Raw genomic sequence first — 24,365 nt, forward strand, 5'->3', positions numbered from 1 at the left:
TTGATAGAATAATTGTATCTTACAATATTTAAGAATTCTAAACCAAACAAAACTGTAGTATGCCATATTCTAAATAAGCATGTAAATATAAAATATTTCCTCGCACTTGACAATCTGGAGTAATAGCTGCGAATTAGCATCATCTAATCTTGCTATAAGACTTCTTTCCTGCTTGACAGGTGAAGGAAAAAAAAGCACTTGCACGTGCAGCTTAATTAATCATTGCACTTGACATCTCAATGATTTACAGTGAGGAGCAGGTGAGAACATACAAAACCAGAAAGGAACCCTTGATCTGAGTGGAACATTTCTAGCACACTAAGGTGACAAGTATATAGATTGTAACAGTCATTGAAAGAAAGAAAGAAAGAAAGAAAGAAAGAAAGAAAGAAAGAAAGAAAGAAAGAAAGAAAGAAAGAAAGAAAAGAAACTGTGCCACAAATTATTTGTTAGTAACAACAAAAGCTCAAATTAAATGGAAAAAAAAAAAGCTTTAACTACTGAGAATGTTTAATACTTACTTTGCAATTATTTTTAGTTAACAAAATCAAAAGATATTTTCAGATTAAATACAGTACCAATTTGGCAGATATTGAAAAAATACACAACGCTTTAGCATTTACAAAAGCTATTTAAAGGCCTTTAAACTTTTAAGAGAAAGCACCTTATTATCGCAGTAATCTAGAAAGAAAAGTTAAGAGTTTATGTCCACATGGTTGTCAGATAGCTACTTCTAATGAAATATAAGATTCAACACTGCCAAACTCTATAATTACTAATGGACAAAAAAAAAAACCAACCACATAAAAATGTGTCCTTGATTTTTAAAAGTCTATATTTATCAACAAATTTAACATAAATTAAAACAAACTAATATCCATCAGAAAAAAACAGTATGTATAGGATCTGTCAAGATGAAATACCAAAAGAATCATCTTGCAGTATCCTAGGCCAATAGATTTCTAAAAATAAGTCATCTTAATTTTCTTAAAAGAATTTGGTGCTTGTGAAAAGCACCAGATTGATAGTCATGGGAACTGAAAATCTTCTATTTAACTGAAAGAACAGGGGAAAGGGCAGTGCAGGCTTCCGTGCAAGCTTCCCTACAGTGGGCCTTAATCCCTTTCAGTGCTCACACCCTAGGGGCAAGAGGACAGGTTAGCGGTTCTTAACCAATGAATCCTCAGTCCTTCTGTATACGATGATCATCGAAAAATCTAATTTTTATCATGGATTCTTATCCTTAATTAAAAGGACCAAGATCACCAATCCACATCATGTAATCAAAATAAGATAAGTTTTTTTTATAAGAATAACATCATGTCAACTAACTTGGGAAAAGGATTGTTCTAAGCATCTGGACTTCTACCCTGATCACAGACCTCCCTTTAATTTTTTTATTCACACTTTTCCTCATTTGCTAATTATATTTTTCTCACTGGAAAACTATGTCTAATATAGCCATTCAGCAATGTTAAGTGAAAATAGATTCAAAAATTTCATTTCAATTATAAAAAACTTATGTATTAAATAGACAACTTGAGTAACAAGTACAGTAACAGCAGGATAGGAAATTTGGCTTTCTGTGGTTCCTTTTAAATTTCTGGTAGAATTGTGGAAATTAAGTCAAGATATGAAAACTGCAAGAGGTCAAATGGCCTGGACAATTCACAAAATAGCTAATCAATAAATAATTAACATTAGTAATGATGTATCACTATAAATTTCCAAAAAAGCATCTAAAGTAAGCTTACAATAGTCAAATACATATGAAACACCTAGTAAGCTACTGCAATTGAAATTCAGGGTATTCTGAAAATTCAAATTTGACTAATAAGAAGCATTTTTGTAATTTTTTATAAATATCATAACTTTATAAGGAATAAATTATTATTCCCTATAAACAAATTATCTGCCACTAGATACAAATCTTTCAGATCAATAAGGAATCATTCAGAAAATCTTCAATGTATCACTTCCCTACTTTGCTACCACTAGTACTTAACAGTACGCTCATTACCAATGATTCATTTACTCACAATCAATTGTCTGAAAAAGTGGTTTTTCAAAGAAGAGGTTTTCTAGAAGTTCCTTACAAAATCTACAGAAATCTCAAGGATTTTACAGTACTCAAAACCAAAGGAAAAATGTTAAATGGATGCTGTAACAGTATTTCTCTGAATTTTCCCCAAAGAAATAACACTCTTACCAGTCTTTAGAACATAAAGATGCTGAAATATGTTAACAAAATGTATAAATAGAATCTCACTAATAACTATTTGTAAAAGTTCAGTAAAGCTTTTTTGAAAAGGACTTATTCATAACATCACAGAAGACCAAAGTACAATTTCAAATGTTCAGTTTCTTATTTAAAACAAGTTTTAATTTTTAACTACATTTATAATGCTTTAATTAAGCTTTAAGCTTTAACTAGAATAATGCTTTGTACGTATTTTTAAAGTATTTTTTAAATAAGAACTATGCTTCCCTTTTGACATCTATGCAAATTAAAATCATTACAATGAGTGAAACGAAATGTTCTTAGTTATAAGTCATTAGAAGGAAATCATAAAATTTTAAATATAAACTTAAAAAACTACTTGATTCACTTCTGTTCCAGATTTATATAAATCTTATAGTTATATACAGAAAATTAAATGGCATATCTCAGTATTATGATACATAAAAAAAATCTAGGTTCACCAAAAGACAAACTAGAATATGATTAGATTTCTCAAAAAGATTTTTAAACAAATTCCCTTCCTGTACTTAAAGCGCCCTTTTAAAAATTTCACATAATATTAGCTTTTAAGTAATCTTAAGTAATCTAGATAAACTAAAAATCCACCAAAATGTATTTGAAACAATCCTTTTCATACTATTTGTTACAAGTACTATTTATAGATGAAGATAAGCTAAACCACTGTGGATTTTGTGTATCAAAAATGTCCTCTGAATGTAGTACTGAGCAGTGACTTAACAGGTACTAATCTTAAATGAGGTAAGCTTGAATACAAATTTGATCAAGAATTTATGACATATGCTAATGGTTCTTAACTTTTTAAGGTTACTCTGACTACTTTGTGAATGATGAAAAAAGCATTTATGTACCAATATATACAATGCTGCACACAATTTTAAGGGGTTATCCACAAACCTCTGAGAATATTTCAAAAAATACGATAATATCTCAAAACACTAAAACTGAGTTCGATTACAGCAGAAAATTAGAAAAATTATTCATAAAGACAAGTGAATTTCCCTAAGCAAATGCAATCAAACCTATTACTACTAGGGGTTTTAAAAACCTATATTAATTACACAAGGAAGAATCACTGGCTAGGACCAACCGCACTCACAGCATATGCAAATTCCCAGGCCAGGAATCAAATCCAAGCAGCAGCTTTGACCTATGCAGCAGCTGTGGCAATGCCAAATCCTAAACCCAATGTGCCACAGAGGGAACTCCTACCTGCTGATTGATTACAATGGACAACTAGAGAAACAAAAAGGAGTAAAAAATATCTGTTGGAATTCCCATTGTGGCTCAGTGGTTTAAGAACCTGACTAGTATCCATGAGGATGCAGATTAGACCCCTGGCCTCACTCAGTGGGTTAAGGATTTGGCCTTGCTGCAAGGTGCAACCTAGATCACAGATGCAGCTCAAATCCTGCATTGCTGTAGGCTGGCAGCTGCAGCTTCAATTCAACCCCTAGCCTGCCACCACAGGTACGGTCATAAAAAGACAGACACACACACACAAATAGTATCAGTTGGTCCTCATTTGGGATCTGACCCTATGCTATGTGTATTCCTTCTGTTACATTATTTAATCTTCATAATCAACCTATAAGGCAGCTTGTATAATTTATTTTACATATGAAAATTGCATCTTAGTGAGGTTGAGAAACTTAAAGCCACTCTAGGAAATGGTGGAGATGGGATCTGAATGGCCTTCAACATCATGATCGCTCCAAGAATTTGTAACTTGTAGAATAACATGCTATGACATTCAAGGTATCTTAAGCTACTAACTAGGTTATCAGCCTTGAACAGCCAACGTAATCTACAACAAAATTTTCTCCAGCTCAAATACTCTCTGGTTCAAAGGTCTAGGAAATAGTCATTTTACTCTATTAAATCTTCATGAGATATATCCAAAATATATTTTGTTTTTGTTTATACCTCGCTTTGTTCAATAAAACATGAATTGAGATGTATTTCCATTTTACAGACTAAGTACACAGACTTATAGAAATTAAATGGTTTGTCCAAGGTCACACAACTAGTAAGGGTAATGACAGGACTTTCAAGTTTCGATCTCTAAACTTTAAATCTAATGCTCTTTCTACTTGGGATCAGTGAGCATATGTATCTTTACTTAATTAAGTGACATCAATTTGTAAATCCTTCCACTCATGGCAAAAACATAAGATGAATACAATGTCCTTAAAATATAATTTCTTCAATTCCAAATATGAAAAACATTTTTTTTTAAGTTAAAGAACAAGATAGTAACAATAACACCATTCTTTCCCTCCCAACATGCAAAACAACATAAATCTTTATGTAAAGTAAAGGCAATTGGAGACATATATTTCTGGGTAGCATATCAACATTCAAGCCAACATTCCCATCACAAATAGAAATGCATAAATTGAAAAAGAAAAGAATTATTTTTTAAAATATCAGAAATCAGTGGAAGCAATAAAGGCTAGATGAAATAAAATCCAGAAAGGAATTTCTTTAGAAAAGAAAGAGTCCTTTCTAAATCATTTGATAATTATATACTGGCCATTTTCTGTCTTTGTGATTCAAGGGGTCAGTTAAGAATCAGGCTTGGCACAACCAGTGCTACTCTTTTGGGGAAATCAAGAGAGCTTTCATAGATTGTACAGTCTGGCCCAATGGACTGGAAATGAGATGTATCCTAAAATGCAAAGCCAGTTTCCCCTAGAGACATTAGTGAATTCTTGGGCTGTATGGAAAAGTGGGGCACCAAGCCAAAAAAAGCAGAGAAATATTACTCCTAGTCTCCCAGTACTTAAGAGACAAAAATGCTGTGAGTGGGAGAAGGATTGGCAACAAACTCATGATTGGTCTTCCCTTCAAAAAACTTAAACCTACATTAGATGAAGGCTCAAAAGTCCAACTCAAAATATCCTAAGGACACAGCCTTTTGAGGAGAGGAGATGAGACAGGGCCTCAATCGAACATCAACAAGATCATACCCAAGAAATAGGAAACCAGAGCAATCCCTTTTCCACAGCAATGGAAATAAGACTTCAAAGAGGTTAAACCTATTTCCTTATCCTGTATTTTATAATGTGAGAGATACTGAAGAAGGGGCAAGAAACTACAAACTGAACACCTAGGGGTAGATATAGAAAATCCAACTCTACCTTCAGTTAGAGTCCCCTGTCCTTCCTACACTGCATTAACTCAATACATGACATGCTCAATCTCTCTAAGAGTAAATATACAAGTTTCAAGGAAGTGTATAGTAACATTAAAAAAAAAAAAAACCTACCAGGAATGTGTACTTATTTATTAGGAAGTGAGAACCTGATGATTTTTCAAAGACAGAGATGTTGATTTTTGTTGTTATAAAGCAGAAGGTTACCAAATGGAATTTTGTAACAAAATATGAATAAAATATTCTGTTTTCCTGCATCTTTACCTCTTTTATAACCTCCTTTCTTTACTGTGAGTTTGTATTTTTAAGAAATATGAATTTGTTTAAATATTAGGGAAAAATAACTGGAAAGCTAAAAATCTGCTGAAAAAAATAAAATAAAATATTGCAAAAGCTGACATAAAATGCTTGAACACTGTTATCATTTATAAAACAAATGGATAAACAACATCCTATGGACAAATTTCCTAATTTGTGAAGTAATGATCTTTTAAGTTTCTTCCAAACCTCTAAAATCCCTTGCTTCTAGGTATAAAACTGAATTATAACTCATTAAAAAATAGCATGATTTTATATTCTTATCAAATAATTGAAAAAAAAGCATGAGATTTGTAGCATGCTTGAGGTTCTAATATGGCTTAGCTTTAGAGACTGTGGGATCTCAAATAGACTATTTAACTTCAGAACCTCAGTTTTCTCATCCTTAAAATAGGAATAATATGGAGTTCCCCTGATAGTTCAATAGTAATGAACCCAACTAGTATCTATGAGGATGTGGGTTCAAATCCTGTCCCCACTCAGTGGGTCATGGATCTGGTGTTGCCATGAGCTGTGGTATAGGTCACAGATGCAGCTCGGATCTGGCGTTGCTGAGGCTGTGACACAGGCCAGAAGCTGCAGCTTTAATTTGACCCCTGGTCTGGGAACTTCTATATGGCACGGGGGCAGCCCTAAACATGAATGCCTATTCATGGAATTTGGAGAAGAATGAACGACAGTACAAGTAAATCAATTAACTCAGTAGCTGGCATAGTGAACACTTAATAATTATTAGATGGGGCCTGGAGAAATGGAGTACTCGAGACTCGCTGTAGGTGTGTCCCACCCTTGTCCACGCAGCTTTCTGTCATGGGTCTGGCAACCAGCACATAGGAAAGCCCACCCTAGAATTCCAGGCCACTGCTGTGGGGAATGGCGCCTTCAAGGAGGAGAAGCTTTCTGACTCCAAAGGGAGTACTTGGTCCTCTTTTCTTACCCGCTGGATTTCATCTTTGTATGCCCCACACATATCACTTTCAGGAATTGAGCTGAGGAGTTCCACAACCTAGGCTGCGAGGTGCTGGGTGTCTCCGTCGACTCTCAGTTTACCCACCTGCCTTGGATCAACACCCCCCGGAAGGAGGGAGGCTTGGGCCCCCTGAACATCCCCCTGCTGGCTGATGTAACCAGAAACTTGTCCCCTGACCATGGAGTGCCAAAGGACGATGAAGATATCGCCTACAGGGGCCTTTTTATCATCCACCGCAAGGGTGTCCTTTGCCAGATCATGGTCAATGATTTGCCTGTGGGACACTCCGTGGATGAAGCTCTGAAGCTCTGTAGCTGATCCAAGCCTTCAAGTCTGTCCTGCTGGCTGGAAGCCAGGCAGTGACACAATCAAGCCCAACATGGGCGACAGCAAGAAATATTTCTCCAAACACAACTAGGCTGGCAGATGGATGGTAAGCTTGGGCTTCTGGCCTCTATCTGTGCACCCTGCCTCGGTGCCCTGTACCGACCCAGGTGAGGCCAGACCAGCCCCTTAAGACTCCACAGTCCATAATCCTAGAGGGCTAGGTCAAGGCCTTTTCAAGCTCCTAGCTGGGAGCTGGTGAATGGTGTCCCCCTTCCCTGGAATGCACATAGCTGGGTGCAGGCCTTTTGGTTACCAATAAAGTATTAGGGACAAATGTTTTTAAAAAAAAAAAAAAAACAACCCGCAATAAGTATTAGATGTTATCATGACATTTACCATAAAGGATTGTTGTAAAACTTAGAATGAATGCATAGGTTTTGCAATATATATGCGTATCAAATCATCATGTTGTACACCTTAAATTTACACAATGTTATATATCAACTGCATCTTAATAAAGCTGGGGGGAAAATGCACAGGGTAGCTCCTTTGTTAAATGTTATCACATACTTACACAAAAAAGAATGGGAGGAAAGGAGTAAATTTTTGGAAGCTACGATTGGGTTTATGGCATTGTTTATAATAGGTTTCATAGGTAACTACTCATCTTGAACATAAGCAAGCCCTTATAAATGTTATATTTATAGAAATAAAGCAATTGGATAGCATTCTTTGTTAAAAAGTTATCATTGATTCTCCTCTATCTTCAATCAATAATGACTGCCACTTATTGATCTTCCCTTGTTTGCCAGAAACTCTTCAAGACCCCCCTTCACAAAAAGTTCATGAATATGCTTGTTCTGCTTTCATTAGCTACAATATATTAGAAGCATTTTTCTTATGTAATTCTTCATCCAAATGTTCACTACCATTCTCATCTTAAGATTCAGAGCTACTGACTACAACTGCTCAAATTCCAAACACAGAGTAAATGAGAGTTCTGAAAGTTCTAGGTAACTTCTAATACTGTCAGTATCACTTAGTAAGTATATTTCAAATTCCTCACACATACAAATATTTGTAGCTTTCTGGTTATGATTCTTCAGGTTCACTTTCCCTTGAATTCCTTTAAGTCTTACGAGGCTACATTCTCCATCAAAACTCTCTATTCCTGACCTCTCCCATTTAGATTCTCCACTCCTACTATACCCCAAACAAAGTAACTCAAAATTATTGGATAACTAAACCTGAGGTTGAGAGAAAAGGTATGGAAGTAAATCTAAGCATGCTACAACTTAAAATACAGTAGCCTTTTTTAAAATCAAAATTTCAAACCTAAATAGCAATTATCTAAAAACCCTCAGAGAAGCTAAAATAGCAAAAGAAAAACTAAAAAAAATTTTTTTTACTAAAATGTTAATTCTTTAGATTTGAAATAAAAATCAATATTGAAAACTTCTTTACTTAGAGCTTGGAAATAGATATTTTATAGACCTACACAGCTCAGTTTTCAAAGAATTACAGATTTTTCAGGGCTAGAGAGTATCTGGAGAGATCAGCCTGCCTCGCATTTTTTGAGAAGAGAAAAAGAGAAAAAGAAAGTAGGGGTGGTGAAAATCCAGGCTCAGAGAGGTTTTAAGTGACTTTCTTGAAGTCACTCAGCTTAAACAGTGATTTGCTATCTTTTAAACTTTATCACAATGCCTCTGCAGAAAAAGTCTGTTATTTACTCTAAAAGACAAGATGCTTGGAGTTCCAGCTGCGTTGCAGTGGGTTAAGAATCCAACTGCAGCAGCTTGGGTCACTGCACAGATGCAGGTTCAATCCCCAGCCCAGCAAAGTGGGTTAAAGGATCTGGCATAGGTCAAAGCTGTGGCTTGGATTCAATCCCAGACCTGGGAACTTCCATATGCTGTTAGTGTGGCCATTAAAAAAAAAAAAAAAAAAAAGACAAGATGCTTTTATTTACTTGGGAATCTTGTTTTGAATGGTGAGGACCATATCTTCTAAAATATTATGATCTTACTCTTCAAGAAATTCAAAAGCCGAAAAGTACATTCACCCAGCAAATAGTTATTGAACACAAAGTAGATGAGAGACACCATGAGAGGCCCTGAGGACATAGCAATTAACAAGACAGTCACTGGGAAGAATAATAATTAAATAATGATATTAATAGCAACTAAGCACAACTATAGCCAAAATACTATACTACATACTCTACATGCACTTGCTCTAATTTTTAAAACAACACTACAAGGAAGAGATTAACCCAATCTTAGAGAGAAAAAAATGGAGTTTTAGTTTTTCCAAACCAGTTTTCTTGCACCAAAATGCAGGTCCCAGCTACCACACATTGCCACCTACTCACCTATTCCTAAAGAAATAATTCCCTGATATAGGACTAAATACAATATAGTATAAAGGAAATGAAAATATACACTATTTACAACAAATCCATACAGGAGCACTTCTAGAAAGCCCTGCAATTTTGGTCATGATATGTAAGAGACAGATTAAAGCACTAAAACTAAGAGGAAAGACAACTCACAAGATTAAGAAGATGGTGTTTAAACACTATCAAACTTAAGGTTTTTTAGTCAGAAAGGATATGGCTGAGGGCATATATATAAACAAAGTCCATAAAATCACTAAAATTGGGAAATTATATACACACACACACACACACACACACATATGCAAAATTTCAGAAGACTGAAACTAATAGTTACTTTAGGATGGAAAACAAACCAAAACAAACCAAAACATGCTAGAACACAACAGAATGAAAGTATGAAACTTGGAGTTCCCGTCGTGGCGCAGTGGTTAACGAATCCGACTAGGAACCATGAGGTTGCGGGTTCGGTCCCTGCCCTTGCTCAGTGGGTTAACGATCCGGCGTTGCCGTGAGCTGTGGTGTAGGTTGCAGACGCGGCTCGGATCCCGCGTTGCTGTGGCTCTGGTGTAGGCCGGTGGCTACAGCTCCGATTCAACCCCTAGCCTGGGAACCTCCATATGCTGCGGGAGCGGCCCAAGAAATAGCAGCAACAACAACAACAAAAGACAAAAAGACAAAAAAAAAAAAAAAAAAAAGAAATCATGAAACTTGTTTCCTCAATAAATGAGCCAGGCTGAAAGCAATACAAGTCATAAGTACTTCATTTACTTAGACATCAATTTTTGAAACTATAATACTACAATTAATACACAAGTAAGAAGCAAAGTATAAACAAAAATATCAACAAAAATAAGCTTTTGCAAAGTACATGCCATAAAATGTATTTAATGAAGCTGAAGCATTTCATTTGCTTATAAGTGCCACATGCTCTTAGAAAGAACCTTCTAAAAGATTGGGGTTTCCTGTCTTATTTTCCAAGCATTATTACTATTTGTCATTACCTCATTGCCTTTTATCTTTTAAGAAACACATAACCTCTAAATAGTATCTAAATGGCATCTAAAACAGTACCAAGCCCACAGTGCAGCTTTAGAAATATTAATTGAATTCATGAATAAAGTAATTTCCAGAGAATGGCATACTAGCAGCAAAAAGAAATGGCAGTTACAACCAGCAATTTCATAAGACAAATATGCTTATATTCCAAGAATATCAACTTTATTCAATAAATCCTTTTAAACACTGCCTATTAAAATAAATGTTATATAGAATGTGAAAATCAAATGAATGTCTGCACATAGCGTTTTTTAAGACTCAAATATAATTCATAACTGTAGGTAGCTACTTCATATTTCTAGACCCTAAAGACACATATTTATTGTCTTCTGTTATTAGAGCTACTTCATGAGAAATACAAGTACTTAAAAACCTAAACTATCTCTGTACTTACCTAGCCAAATATCCATATGCTCTTTTGAGTATAGCATTAATATGTCTTTCTATTCTCAGCAAAGTAGATATATGTCAAAAAGCTTCTATAAGAACAGGTCATTCAGACTTTCATTTTCAGCAAAGATTACCAATAGGCACCATATGTACCCTCTGGCCTGAAACCACCCAAGACAAACAAACAACAGCAACAAAAAAACCCAAAACATATGAAACTGTTTTCAAGACAATGGACAAGACAACAAAAGACCAGAATTCCTGACAGACCAGAAATGAATGAGAAAGGCCCTACAATTTCCCAAGATTGATGTAAGAGAGCTTCCAGGCCACAGCAAATGGAGGGAGAGCACAAAGCCAGGTGACTCCCTGAGTTAAGGACACAGAGCTAAGGATTTGAGGAGAACAAGGCACCTAGTAGCCACAGACAGTACCAGAAAGAAAAGTGCTACAAAGAACTCCAAAAATCTGCAGATAGTCCATATCAAGTATTAAGTTTGGGGCAATACAACTAGAGCAGTACTCAGAAAGGGAATTTGTAACATAATGACCAGAAGGATCTCAAATCAACAGCCTTTGATTCTACCTTAAAAAACTAGAAAAAGAATAAATTAAACCCAGAGTAAGAAGAAAGGAAAAGAGTAATAGAGTGAAACTTCTGAAATATTAATCATTAAATCAATGGAAGTAATAAAATCAAAAGGTGATTGCTAAATTAATAAAAGTAATAAAACTCTAGCCAGAATGGTCTGAAAAAAAAGAGAAAAAGAAAAGGGAAAAAACAATTTTAGCAATGTGAGAGGTGATATCACAAGAAATGTTACAAATAATAAAAGAATAGATATAAGGGTATCAAAAATACAATTCTTGTTGGAGTTCCCTGGTGGCTCAGCAGATTAAGGATCCAGCATTGTCACTGCTATGGCTCGGGTCATTTCTGTGGCACGGGTTCCATCCCTGGCCCAGGAACTTCCCCCTGCCACAGGCATGGCCAGACAACCCCATGATCCTTTGTAAATGTTCTGATTTTGTTTTTCGGAGGGTTTTTTTTTTTGGTTTTGGGTTTTTTTTTTGAAGGGTTGTCATTTAATGGAGTTCAGACAACTCCTTTTATGGAGTGAAGGGTCCTTTTGTAATGCAAATAATATTTCAGTGAGCCATGATTCTGTTGTGGCTTTCTTTAAATGAAACACACTTCTATGGGGCTTACGTGCAGTGTTTTATTTTTTATTTTTTTTTGCTTTATTTTTAATTGATGTAGAATTAACCTAAACACTGTGTTAGTTCCAGGAGCACCACATAGGGATTCAGTATATCTACAGTACAAAATGATCGCCACAAGTTTTTAACTTTTAAAACAAATATTTTATGTGCCTTTGAAAATATCTAGAACCTCTAAACAAATAAAACTTGATTTTGTTGAGTGTCGGGTTACGTAAGATTCTCTGTGGGTTCTATATTCAAAATTTATGCCAAAATTTAAAGAAAATATTACCTATGGTTTGAAAGATGTTGAATTTGAGGCAAAATGACTAACATTAATTATTAATTATGTATGTAAATTTCTATAAGAACCCATACATTTCTTAATATGCATATGTGATAGCAATGGATGTCTAAATTTTTACATAACTATACTAAGTATTTAAATATGTAAAAAAAAAAAACAATAGAGTATTATGAACTGTATAAAAATTCGACAACTTAGATAAAATGGACAAATTCCTTGAAAAACAGAAACTATGAAGCTCAAGCAAGATTAAATATGCAGAGTTCCCTTTGTGGCACAGTGGAAATGAATCCAAATAGGAACCATGAGGTTGCGGGTTCGATCCCCAGCCTCACTCAGTGGGTTAAGGATCATGGCGTTGCCGTGAGCTGTGGTGTAGGTCACAGACACGGCTCGGATCTGGCACTGCTATGGCTCTAGCATAGGCTGGCAGCAACAGCTCCAATTGGACCCCTAGCCTGGGAACCTCCATATGGCGCAGGTGTGGCCCTAAAAAGACAAAGATAAAACGTGCAACCTGAAAAGTCCCATATATATTAAAGAAATTGAATTTGTAGTTTAAATAATTTCAACAAAGAAAACTCCAGATCCTGATGGCTTCATGGGTGAATTATTCTAAAATATAGGAAGAAATAATGCACAAACGTTTCCAGAAAACTGAAGAGGAGTAAATACTTTGCAACTCATTTTGTGAGGCTATCACTGCCCTAGTGCCAAAATCAGACAGTACAAAAAGACTACAGAAAAATATCACTCATGAACACATCTGTAAAACTTCTAAACAAAATTACAGTCTATCAAGTACAACAAAAATATTAAAAGAAAAATAGACATGGCAAAGTGAGGTTCGTTCTAGGAATGTAAGATTGGTTTAATAGCCAAAAATTCAATCAATTCCTATTTATAAATTAAAAACAAATAAACAAAAACAGAAGCAAAAAAGGTATTTGACAAAATTTAACACAAACTATTTGATAAAAACTCTCTACAAACTATCAGAATAAAACTTCCTCAAGATTATAAAAGGAAGAGTTCCCATTGTGGCTCAGCAGAAACGAAGCCAACTAGTATCCATAAGGGTGCAGGTTCAATCCCTGGCCCTGCTCAGCTGGTTAAGGACATGGTATTGCCACAAGCTGCGGTGTAGGTCACAGACACAGCCTGGATCTGGTGTTGCTGTGGGTATGGCATAGGCTGGCAGCTGCAGCTCTGACTGGACTCCTAGCATGGGAACCTCCATATGCAGCAGGAGCAGCCCTAAAAAACAAAAAATTAATTAATCAATTAAGTGTAGTACAGCAGAAATTGACAGAACATTGTAAATCAACTATAATAAAATAATTTTTAATTAAGTGTATTTATGTTCAAAGAAACTAAAGGGATATTAAAAAGTATAACTATATGCTACACCTACAGCCCTTAAAAAAAATGAAGATAAAAGGACATCTACAGAGAGACAGGATTAAGATCATGGAATAGAAGGACTGGAGCTCAACTTCACTTCTAAAAACAACAAAATTAGGAGTTCCCGTCGTGGCGCAGTGGTTAGCGAATCCGACTAGGAACCATGAGGTTGCGGGTTCGGTCCCTGCCCTTGCTCAGTGGGTTAACGATCCGGCGTTGCCGTGAGCTGTGGTGTAGGTTGCAGACGCGGCTCGGATCCCGTGTTGCTGTGGCTCTGGCGTAGGCCGGTGGCTACAGCTCCGATTCGACCCCTAGCCTGGGAACCTACATATGCCGCGGGAGCGGCCCAAGAAATAGCAACAACAGCAACAACAACATCAACAACAACAACAGACAAAAAGACAAAAGACAAAAAAAAAAAAAAACAAAATTACAACCAAATGCTGAGCAAACTTCTACCAAATGGACTGGAAACTTTGAAAAGATATCCTACTCCAGAAGACAAAGAAGAGGTCACATCAAGAGGTAGGCGAGGGGTGATTACACAATATAAGCAACCCCATACCTTCTGGGTGGGAAGCCCCACAGACTGGAAAGTAAGTGTATCACAGAGACTCACCTACAGAAGTGAGAGTTCTGAGCCCCATACCAAAATCCCACACGTGGGGATCTGGTACTGGAAGAAAGAGCCCCTGGAGCTTCTGGCACTGAAGGCCAGTGGGGCTTGTATGTAGAAGTTCCACGTGACTGGGAGAAACAGAGACCCCATTCTTAAAAGGTGCACACAGACTTTCACATGTATTGGGGTTCCAGGGCAAAGCATGGTCTCCATAGGAATCTGGGTCAGACCTGACTGTAGTTCTTGGAGGACCTCCTGGGAAAACAGGGGTGAATGTGGCTTGTTGTGGGGAAAGGACATTGGAAGCAAAGCTCTTGGGAATGTTCATCAGTCTGCCTTTCTCTGGAGGTGGCCATTTTGGGAAAATCTGGCCCCACCCATCAGCACTGAGAAGCCCCAGGGCAAACAACAATCCAGGTGGGATCACAGCCCCACCCAGGCTGCCTAAAGACCACCCAAGCACACAGCTGCCTCTAATCTCATCCAGAGACAAAGTCCCACCCACCAGAGCAATAGGAATCAGCTCCACCTACCAGTGGGCAGGCATCAGTCCCTCCTATCAGGAAGCCTACAACAAGCCCCCTTACCAACTTCAGTCCCAAGGGGGGCAAGACATCAGAAGTGAGAGAGGCTACAACTCTATTATCTGTAAAAAGGTCACCAAACCAAAAACCTATGCAAAGGAAAAGACAGAGAACTATAACTCAGGTACGGGAGAAAGAAAACAACCCCAGAAAAACAACTAAGTGATCAGGAGATTCTCAGCCTCCAGGAAAAAAACTTTATACTGTTGATGCTGAAGATGATGCAAGACATTGGAAATAAACTGGAGATAAAGATGGATAGGTTACAGAAAACACTGAGCAAAGAAATACAGGATATAAAACTTAAGCAAGAAGAGATGCAAAATACAATAACTGAAATAAATAATTCATTAGAAGCAGCTAACAGCAGAATACAGGAGGCAGAAGCAAGGTGGAGGAGAGACTAGTGGAAATCACTGATGTGGAACAGAAAAGAGAAAAAACATTGAAAACAAATGAAAAGTCTCAGAGAACTCTGGGACAACGTTAAACACACCAAATCTGTATTATAGGGGTGCCAGAAGGAGAAAAGAGAGAGAAGGGGACAGAAAAAATATTCCAAGAGATAATAGTCAAAAACTTCCCTAACATGGGAAAGAAACCATTCACTCAAATCCAGGAAGCACAACAAGTACCACTTAAAATAAACCCAAAGAGGAACACCCCGAGACAGGTATTAATCAAACTGACCAAAATTAAAGACAAAGAGAAAATCTTGAAAGCAGCTAGGGAAAAGAAACAAATAGGAGTTCCCGTCGCGGCGCAGTGGTTAACGAATCCGACTAGGAACCATGAGGTTGCGGGTTCGGTCCCTGCCCTTGCTCAGTGGGTTAACGATCCGGCGTTGCCATGAGCTGTGGTGTAGGTCGCAGACGTGGCTCGGATCCCGAGTTGCTGTGGCTCTGGCGTAGGCCGGTGGCTACAGCTCTGATTCAACCCCTAGCCTGGGAATCTCCATATGCTGAGGGAGCGGCCCAAGAAATAGCAACAACAACAAAAAAAAAAAGACAAAAGACGAAAAAAAAAAAAAGAAACAAATAACATACAAGGAAGCCCCGATACAGTTATCAGCAGACTTTTCGGCAGAAACTCTGCAGGGCAGAAGGGAGTGGCATGATATACTTCACGTGATGAAAGGAAAAAACCTCCAACCAAGATGACTTTACCCAGCAAGGCTCTCATTCAGATTTGAAGAAAAAAACAAAAGCTTCACAGATAAGCAAAAGCTAAGAGAATTCAGCAACACTAAACCAGGCTTACAACAAATACTAAAGGAACTTCTCCAGACAGAAAAGAAAAGGCCACAACCAGAAACAAAAATACCACAAATGACAAAGCTCGCCAGTAAAGGTATATATACAGTAAAGATATGAAATCATCCATGCACAATTATGGTGCCAAAATCAGAAATCATGAGGAGGGTATAAATGCAAGACACTGGAGATGCACTTGCAATTAAGAGACCAACAACTTAAAACAATCTTGTATTCCATACAGACTCATATTAAAACTTCAGAGTAACTGCAAACCAAAAAGCTACAATTGATACACAAACACATAAGAAAAATCAACTCAAATACAATGCTAAAGATAGTCATCAAACCACAAGAGGAGAGAGCAAGAGAGGGGAAGAAAAAAGAGCAACAAAAACAAATCCAAAGTAATTAATAAAATGGCAATAAGAAGATACATATCAATAATTACCTTAAATGTGAATGGAATAAACGCCCCAACCAAAAGACGTAGACTGGCTGAATGGATACAAAGACAAGATCCATATATATGCTGTCTTCAAGAGACCCACTTCACTTCTGGAGACACATACAAATTGAAAGTGAGAGGATGGAAGAAAATATTCCATGCCAACAGGAATCAAAAGAAAGCTGGAGTAGCAATATTCATATCATATCAGACAAAATAGACTTTAAAATGAAGACTAGTTTAAGGGACAAGGAAGGTCACTATCTAATGATCAAAGGATCAATCCAAGAAGAAGATATAACAATTTTAAATATCCACACACCCAACATAGGTTCTCCACAATATATAAGGCAACTGCTAACAATCTTAAAAAGTGAAATCAACAATAACACAATAATAGTGGGGGACATTAACATCCCACTTACAGCAATGGACAGATCATCCAGACAGAAAATCAATAAGGGAACACAGGCCCTGAATGAAGCATTTGACCAGATGGACTTAACAGATATTTATACGACATTCCATCCAAAAGCAACAGAATACACATTCTTCAGTGCACATGGAACATTCTCTAAGATTGACCACATCCTGGGCTACGAATCAAACCTCGGTAACTTTAAGAAACTTGAAATCATATCAAGCATCTTTTCCAACCAAAACACTATATGACTGGAAATCAACAAAAAGAAAAAAACTGCAAAAAACACAAACAGGTAGACACTAAACAACATGCTGCCAAACAACCAATGGATCACTGAGGAAATCAAAGAGGAAATTAAAAAATACCTAGAAGCAAATGACAACAAATATATGACACGCCAAAACCTATGGGATGCAGCAAAAGCCGTTCTAAGAGGAAAGGTTACAGCAATAGAGGCCCACCGCAGGAAACAAGAAAAGGCTCAAATAAACAACCTAACTTTACATCTAAAGCAGCAAGAGAGAGAAGAGAGAAGACCTAAAGTTAGTAGAAGGAAAGAAATCATAAAGATCAGAGCAGAAATCAATGAAATAGAAACAAAGAAAACCATAGAAAAGATCAATGAAACGAAAAGGTGGTTCTTTGAAAAGGTCAACAAAAGTGATAAGCCCTTAGCCAGACTTATCAAGATAAAAAGAGACAGGATTCAAATCAATAAAATTAGAAATGAAAAAGGAGAAGTAACAACGGACATTCCAGAAATACAAAGGATCATAAGAGACTATTATATGCAACTGTACGCCAATAAAACAGAAAACCTAGAAGAAATGGACAAATTCTTAGAAAGCTACAAACTTCCAAGACTAAACCAAGATGAAATAGAAAACATGAATGGACCAATCACAAGTACGTAAATTGAAACAGCGATTAAAAAACTTCCAGGAGTTCCCGTTGTGGCGCAGTGGTTAACAAATCCGACTAGGAACCATGAGGTTGAGGGTTCGATCCCTGGCCTTGCTCAGTGGGTTGACGATCCGGCGTTGCCATGAGCTATCGTATAGGTCACAGACGTGGCTCAGATCCCACATTGCTGTGGCTCTGGTGGAGGCCGGTGGCAACAGCTCCAATTCGACCCCAAGCGTGGGTACCTCCACAGGCTGTGGGAACAGCGCTAAAAAAGTCAAAAAGACAAAAAAAAAAAAAAAAAAAACCCAAGAAACTTCCAACAAACAAAAGTCCAGGACCAGATGGCTTCACAGGCGAATTCTATTGAACATTTAGAAAAGAGCTAATACCTATCCTTCTGAAACTATTCCAAAAAATTGCAGAGGAAGGGATACTCCCAAACCCAAAACCACCATCACCCTGATATCAAAACCAGACAAAGATACCACAAAAAAAAAAAACTACAGGCCAATTTCACTGACGAACATAGATGCAAAAATCCTCAACAAAATACTAGCAAACCGCATCTAACATTGCATTAAAAAGATTGTACATCATGATCAAGTGGGATTTATCCCAGGGATGCAAGGGTTCTGCAATATCCACAAATCAGTGTAATGCTCCACATTAACAAACTGAAGAATAAAAACCATAGGATCCTCTCAATAGATGAAGAAAAAGCCTTTGACAAAATCCAACACCCATTTCTGATAAAAACCCTTCCGAAAGTGGGCACAGAGGGAAACTACCTCAACATAATAAAGGCCACAGATGACAAACCCACAGCTAGCATCATTCTCAATGGTGAAAAGCTGAAAGAATTCCCGCTGAGCTCAGGAACAAGACAAGGACGTCCGGGCTCTCGCCACTACTCTTGAACATAGTTTTGGAAGTCCTAGCCACAGCAATCAGAGAAGTAAAAGACATAAAAGGAATCCAAACTGGAAAGGAAGAAGTAAAACTATCCCTATTTGCAGATGACAGGATACTATACCTAGAGAATCCTAAAGACGCTACCAGAAAACTGTTAGAGCTCATCCATGAATTTGGCAAAGTCGCAGGATACAAAACTAATACACAGAAATCAATGGCATTTCTATAGACTAACAATGAAAGAGCAGAAAGAGAAATTAGGGAAGCAATCCCGTTTACCATCGCATCCAAAAGAATAAAATACCTACGAGTAAACCTACCTAAAGAGGCAAAAGACCTGTACTCTGAAAACTATAAGCCACTGACAAAAGACGTCAAAGATGATACAAATAGATGGAAAGATATGCCATACTCTTGGATTGGAAGAGTCAATAGTATCAAAATGACTATACTACCTAAGGAAATCTACCAAGGACATTTGTCACAGAACTGGAGCAAAATATTTTAAAGTTGGTTTGGAAGCACAAAAGACCCAGAAGAGCCAAAGATATCCTGAAAAAGAAAAATGGAGCTGGAGGAATCAGGCTCCCGGACTTCAGACTATACTACAAAGCAATAATCATCAAAACCATGTGGTACTGACACAAAGACAGACATACAAATGAGTGGAACAGGAGAGAAAGCCCAGAATTAAACCCACGCACCTACAGCCAACTCATCTATGACAAAGGAGGCAAGAATATACAATGGAGAAAAGACAGCCTGTTCAATAAGTGGTGCTGGGAAAACTGGACAGCCACATGGAAAAGAATGCAATTAGAACACTCCCTAACACCTTACACAAAAATAAACTCCAAATGGATTAAAGACCTAGATATAAGACCAGATACTATAAAACTCTTAAGAGGAAAACATAGACCAAACACTCTCCAACATAAACCACAGCAACATCTTCTCAGATCCATCTCTTAGAGTAATGACAGTAAAAACAAAAATAAACAAATGGGACTTTAATAATTAAACTTAAAAGCTTCTGCACAACAAAAGAAACCCTAAACAAAATGAAGAGACAACCCACAGAATGGAGAAAATCTTTGCAAATGAATCGATTGACAAGGGATTAATCTCCAAAATTTATAAGCCCCTCCTACAGCTCAATACCAAAAAAACAAACAACCCCATCCAAAAATGGGCAGAAGATCTAAATAGACAGTTCTCCAAAGAAGACATACAAATGGCAAATAACACATGTAAAGATGTTCCAACATCACTCATTATGAGAGAAATGCAAATCAAAACCACTATGAGGTACTATCTTATACCAGCCAGAATGGCCATCATCCAAAAGTCTACAAACAGGAAGTGCTGCAGAGGGTGTGGAGAAAAAGGAACACTGTTGGTGGGATTGTAAATCGTTGGTGCAACCACTGTGGAAAACAGGATGGAGATTCCTCAGAAAACTACAAATAGAACTACCATTTGATCCAGCAATCCCACTCCTGGGCATCTATCCAGACAAAACCATGACTCAAAAAGACACGTGTACTCCAATGTTCATTGCAGCACTAGATACAATAGCCAAGACATGGAAACAACCTAAATGTCCATCGACAGAGGAGTGCATCAAGAAGATGTGGTACATATATACAATGGAATATTACTCAGCCATTAAACAGAAAGAAATCATGGCATCTGCAGCAACATGGATGGACCTAGAAATTATCATGCTAAGTGAAGTCAGTCAGACAATGAGACACCAAATCAAATGCTATCACTTGCATGTGGAATCTGAAAAAAGGACAGACTGAACTTCTTTGCAGAACAGATGTTGACTCACAGACATTGAAAAACTTTTGGTCTCTGGAGGAGACAGTTTGGGGGGTGGGGGGATGTGCTTGGGTTGTGGGATGGAAATCCTGTGAAATTGGATTGTGATGATCATTACACAACTACAGATGTGATGAAAGAAATACATAAAAAATAAAGGCAAAAAACAAAACAAATTAATTAATTAAAATAAAATAAATGGGCCATAGATCTAAAAGTAAAACACAGAAGAGATCATAGGAGAAAAATGTTGTGATCCTAATTTAGGCAAAGAATTCTTAGATGTAACACTGTTGTGGCTCTATGGGTTAAGAAACTGACATAGGGTCCATGAGGCCACAGATTCGATCCCTGGCCTTGCTCAGTGCGTTAAGGAATCTGCTTTGCCACAAGCTGTAGTGTGGGTCACAGATGCGGCTTGGATCCAGTTTGCTGTGGCTGTGGCACAGGCCTGCAGCTGCAGCTCTGATTTGACCCCTAGCCTGGGACCTTCCATATGCTGCAAGTGTGGAGGGTTTTTTTTTAAAAAAAGGAGTTCCCATCATGGCGCAGTGGAAACGAATCCAACTACGAACCATGAGGTTGCAGGTTTGATCCCCGGCCTTACTCAGTGGGTTAGGGATCCGGTGTCGCCATGAGCTGTGGTGTAGGTCGCAGACGCAGTTTGGATCCCACGTTGCTGTGACTCTGGTGTAGGCTGGCTGCTATAGCTCTGATTAGACCCCTAACCTGGGAACCTCCACATGCCGTGGGTGCGGCCCTCAAAAAAAGACCAAAAAAAAAAAAGATATGACACCAAATGGACAATCAATTTCTTAAAAATTGGTAAACTGCACTCATTCAAAATAAACTTTTGCTCTGCCAAAGATAGAATGAGAATGAAAAAACAAACTACAGACTGGAAAAATATATTTGCCAAGTTACATATGACAAGGGACTTAACAATCTGAACATATAAAGAACTCTCAAAAAGCAACAGTAAGAAATAATAACTTAAAAATAGACAAAATATATGAATAAATACTTTAGAAAAGAATGAGTGGCAAATAAGCACATTAAAAGGTGTTTGCATTACTCTCATCAGTCATGAGAGTAATGCAAATTAAGACCACAATGAGATGCCATCACATCTATCAGAATGACTAAAATTTCTAAAACTAACAATACCAAGCACTGGGAAGGATGCTGAGCAACTCTCATAAATTGCTGCTTGGAATATAAAATGATATAACTACTCTGGAAAACTGTTTGGAAGTCTCTCCTAAAATTAAGCATACACTTACCGAAAGACTCAGCAATCCCACCCATAAAAATTAAAATTCACATTCACAAAAGTTTGCATGTGAATATTTACAGCAGCTTTATTCAAAATCACCAAACCTGGAAACAACCCAATGATTTTGAGTTGGTGAATGAGTAAACACATTGTGATACAACCATGCAATGGGCTACTACTCATCAATATAAAAAAGTAAACTATTGATAAATGAAACAAAACAGATGATTCCATATGCACTACCTGAATGAAAGAAGCCATACTCAAAATGCGTACACACTGTATAATTCCATTTATAGAACATTCTAGAAAAAGCAGAACCATAGGGATAGAGAACAGATCGATGTTGCCAGGATTTCAGAGTTGAAGGGACAGAAAAGGGAAGTTCTTTGGAGTGAAAGAAATGTAATGTATCTTGATTACACAACTTCATGTGTTTGCCAAAAATCATAAAACTGAATATCAAAAAGAGTGAATTTTCTTGTATGTTAAATAATTTTCAAAAATAGACTGCAGTAACTAAGGCAATTTGGAAGGGCTAAAAACAGTAATAGAACAGATTAAAAATAAGTTTTCCAGAACAAGACCAGTTCATAAAAAGGATCACTCAGTCGGGGATTGGTTTCAAAGGCAAGGCAGATAATCTAGTTATCCAAACTACTGAATAATGTTAGGAAGGTGAAAATGCTAAGCTGCAAACAGAGTTTGCCTTTGGTCCTGATTTGCCTTAGAGTCTGAGACAATTCTAACTGTATAAGAGGATTCCACATCACAAATGAGGACAAAAGAGACGTTCAGAAGCTTGCAATCTGGCAGGGTTTTAGCTTTTATTTATCCCACTACCTCTAAATCAAGGGTTCTTAACATGAAATATCTAGGTAGAATTCTAGGAGTCCGGGAAAATGGAGAGAATAAAAATTCATCTTTAATTTCACTAACCTCTAACTGAAATGTTGTATATTTCCTTAGATTATGAATGTATGCAACTAACCGGTAGATTAAACAGGACCTGTATCTTTAACATTCATAGAAATCATAGATTTTTCCTATCACATCATATTACCATGCGATCCCCTGCATGCATTGATAAAGAATTATCTAGGGAGTTCCCGCTGCACCACAGTGGGTTAGGAATCTGACTGCAGCAGCTCAGGTTCAATCCCTGAGCCCGGGACAGGGGGTTATAGACTCCAGGGTTGCAGCAGCTGCAGCATAGGTCACAACTGTGGCTTAGATTCAGTCCCTGGCCTGGGATCTTCCATTTTCCGTGGGTGCAGCCATTAAAAAAAAAAAAGAAAAAATATTTATAAATCATATATTTGAGGGGTGTTAGAATTTTGATAACTATATAATTGATTTCCTTTATAATCCTATGTATTTGATTTTACAAATTTAATATATACTAAGCCTCTCCAAATCAAATAAAAAACATTATTCTAAGAAAGGGTTCATAGGCTTTCCCAGACTATCGAAGGGTCTACAACAAATAAAAGGTCAACCCTGCTCTAAATTATCCTGCCCCATCTTACAAAGCACTCCTTTTTTCAGGGCCTCTAACGCCCTTCATACCTGCATGTAGAGTTACTCTCTCCAATGATTTAATAGTTTACATCCAAGACAGGTAAAGGCAGGTTTTTAAGCAGTAACTGCATTTGTTTACGCTCACTGGATGGTAAAGTCTATATAAAATTAAATCATATATACACACACACACACACAAAGAGAGACTTTAGTGTAATATTACAAAGTTGAATGAAATGTACTTTCTGAAACCACAGACTGAAATAAGCTAAAAAAAGTCAATATACTTTATGTCTCAAATAAAAAGGAATTTAATGAAAGCATCTGAAAAATGATCTTATTACCAAGAAAGTGTGGAGAAGGGCAGGAAGTTTATTTTTGTTTTCTACATCCAACACTGTGCACACATTTTAACATCTTGTTTACTCATTTAAAAAGCAAAAAACGGAGTTCCCGTCGTGGCGCAGTGGTTAACGAATCCAACTAGGAACCATGAGGTTGCGGGTTCGATCCCTGCCCTTGCTCAGTGGGTTAATGATCCGGCATTGCCGTGACCTGTGGTGTAGGTTGCAGACGCGGCTCGGATCCTGCGTTGCTATGGCTCTGGCATAGGCTGGTGGCTACAGCTCCAATTAGACCCCTAGCCTGGGAACCTCCATATGTCGCGGGAGCAGGCCAAGAAATGCCAAAAAGACAAAAAATAAATAAATAAAAATAAATAAAAATAAAAAGTAAAAAAACAGGATCTCAAAACCTTCAGAAACAAAAATAACTATATCGCAAAGGTTTCTACAGTAATAAAACT

The 24,365-nt window shown here is 37.2% G+C and overlaps 1 protein-coding gene and 1 pseudogene across 1 annotated transcript in view; one reads left to right on the forward strand and one right to left on the reverse strand.

Annotated features, from left to right (window-relative positions):
• CHIC2 (cysteine rich hydrophobic domain 2) overlaps window positions 1–24,365 on the reverse strand; it is a 65,351-nt gene that overhangs the window by 17,933 nt on the left and 23,053 nt on the right. The window lies entirely within an intron of this gene.
• On the forward strand, window positions 240–7,177 carry LOC102161838 (annotated as a pseudogene).

The sequence above is a fragment of the Sus scrofa genome, chromosome 8 (assembly GCF_000003025.6).
Source record: "Sus scrofa isolate TJ Tabasco breed Duroc chromosome 8, Sscrofa11.1, whole genome shotgun sequence".
Classification (NCBI taxonomy): domain Eukaryota; kingdom Metazoa; phylum Chordata; class Mammalia; order Artiodactyla; family Suidae; genus Sus; species Sus scrofa.